Here is a 3,137-nt window from a genome sequence, read left to right as displayed (position 1 = left end):
AAGTTGCAATATTTAGACAATGTTTTTTGAGAAATTTTTAAAAGTTGTAAAGTTGCAAAATGCAACTTTTACATGTTTTGTGGCAATTTCTTGGAAAACTAGCTAAATGAGTTCCAATGCTCATTAAAAATTACCAAATCTCTTAGCCATGGTTGAAACATGGTTCTAACTCATCCTAAAACTTTTTCAGCTCGTGTTGATCTCATCATCATCTTTGTGCAAATTAGGAGCTTTTACATCTTATTGATCCCTATTTACACCTACAAGTGTGCTAAGACCCTTCAAACAAAACCCTATTGCACTCCTACCATGGTCCACATGAACTTAAAAAAAATAGTTCCAAATTTACCTAAAGGTGCACACACACACACACAAAAAATAAAAAAAAACTTGGATTGATTAAAAAATCCTTAGGTGCTCTTGCACCATTCTTCCCCTCTACAAAACTTTCAAGGAACATGAGGAGAAATTAGAGACAAATCAAGGCCTAGATTCTTGAAGTTAGCTTTCTCTACCCATGGAGCTTTAGATTATGGTTATGCTCCATATATACCTTATGTCTAGTTGATTTCTTCACCATAGATTCCAAAGTTATCTCTACTTGTAGATGAACCTTGAAAGGAAATACTTTAGTGCTTGCATCCCTCAATATCTCCTACATATTATGATTCACATTTGTCAATGGTCCTTGGTATTTGAATAAATCAACCACATTCAAAACTAGTGAAATATTTAAATCTACTAGAATTTCCACCTTATATGCATTCTATCCATATTTGGCTAATAATTTTCATGGTCTTCACCTGCTCTTGTATTTCCTTCTTTATCTATAAGAAATTTTCTACATGTCCACATATATACTCCATGGATCTTAGATCTCTAAGTTCATACAAACCTCTTAGGTGCATACCATATACTATCTCAAAAGGACTCTTTCCTGTGATCCTATCCACACTATCATTGTAGGTATACCCAACTTGTGGGATGATTAAGTCCCATTTTATACCATATTTCTTGGTTAGGCATCTCAAAAGGTAACCTAACACTCTATTGATCACTTCAATTTGACCATCTATTTGAGGATGGTAAGATGAACCAAAAGATAAATTAGTACCCAATCTGCTCTATAGAGTCTTCCAAAATAGAATCATAAAATTAACATCTCTATTAGATACTATTCGTAGGGGTAGCCCATGTATCATTACAACCTCCTTGAAGAAGAGATGAGAAATGTAGCTGACATCATGGATGTTCATGCAAGGAATGAAATGATTCATTTTACTAAATCTATCTACTACCATATAGAAACTATTCAACCCAGTCTTGGTCTTAGGAATACCTATGAAAAAATTCAATCTAATACACTCCCATGGTCTATTAGGAATAATAAATTATTGGTAAAAACCTACATTACTAACTCCCCCTTTGGCTTTCATACATACAGCACATTGTTCCACATATGTCCTCACATCTCCTAGAAACATAGGTGAATAATAAAACCTCTATACCAACTCTATTATCTTACTGATACCAAAATGACAACTAAGATTGTCATTTTTCTTCTCTTAATTGAGGTTCTCTCATGAATCTTTGAGAACCACACAACCAATTCCCCTTAAATAAAAGTTAATTTTGTAGTGTATATTCTAAGAATTGACTTTGAAAATAGTTTTGGAAATCAAAACATACCTTATATACTTCATATAAGTCTTCATCATCCCTATAGAGGTCTTTAAAACTATCTATGCTAATACTCTAAATTTTTGTCTCTTGGACTATCAACATCCTTCTACTTAGTATATCCGCCACTTTGTTCAACTATCTTTCTTTAGATTGATAGTAAATGTGAAAGCTTGTAGATATTCCATCTATTTTAGGTGTCAATTACTTAAATTCTCTTGTGTATTTAAGTAGCTAAATACTTGGTTATCTGTAGACACCACAATATTCTTGGGTAGGAGATAATGTCTCCACTTCCCAAGTAACTACACTAGAGCATATAACTCCAAATCATAAGCTCACTACTTCTTGGTTTCATTGATATTTTCACCAAAAAAGGCTATAAGTCTTCCTTCTTGGCTCATACCATGGTCCAAGTGACCTTAAAAAAATTTCAAAATTTCCTATAGGCACAACAAAATAAAACGTGGATTGATTAAGAAATCCTTAGGTGCTCCTATACCATCCACTATGTTAGAAATGATAGAGTTGTCATTGCACCAAAAGATCAACCTATCAATGCCTAATACAACCAATAGTTTTATAGAACCATAGGAGGTGATTAAGCCATGTTTTGGTGTAAATAACTATTTACTATTTACATTTTACTTAAGTTTACTTAGGTTAATGCATTATTTAATTTTTTATTAGTTAGTCACCTGGGAGTATGCATACTCTTGTGAGTTAGCATGCTGACAACATAGGAGTTAGCACTCTATGCACATGGTGTCTATAACATCTCTACATGTGGGACACCTTGTCATACTTATCCTTCCATTGATGCATGTATATTTATGCACAATGGAGTATGTGTGCTTAGTTGTCATGCTTATCTCCTAGTTCTTTCTACAACCATTCTAGATGCATCTTAGAGGCCTTTATATATAGGAACTCGTAGTGTGTATGTACATGCTTGAGATAATTCATTATCATATTGATCATAATCTTTTGGTCTACTATTGTGCTTTTGATTGAGTTCCTTGATCTTGGGTGATTTTTCCCTAACGAAAATTCTTACATGATATTCAAGCTTGAGGAGATTCTCTTCACATAGTCATTTGAGACCATTCTTGCTTTAGTACCTCAAACCAAATCTAGAGAATTCATAGATATTGGGAGCATCTAGAGCCAAAGTGGACCTCACCATTATGTCCAGAATGTCAATTCAGTGAGTTGACTATAAATTCACCTATATTAGGTAATAGTCAAAATTGAGGTAAATATTTTTTGCAAACTAGCAACCCAAAGGCCTAATTTGTAGAATTGGTATGATCATTTTAGATCTGTACAATTAATTTTCAGATTTGAATATTTTATCATTTGCACCTCTACTACTTTTTTAGACCTGAATTATTTTCTAAAATTTTTTTGGCCATCAGGCAAGTAGGAGAGAAATTTTGTAGGTAAATATTGAAGCT

Source organism: Cupressus sempervirens, chromosome 7 (genome assembly GCF_028749045.1).
Source record: "Cupressus sempervirens isolate cs-2001-9-10 chromosome 7, ASM2874904v1, whole genome shotgun sequence".
NCBI lineage: Eukaryota > Viridiplantae > Streptophyta > Pinopsida > Cupressales > Cupressaceae > Cupressus > Cupressus sempervirens.
Note: the sequence above shows the minus strand (reverse complement) of the source record.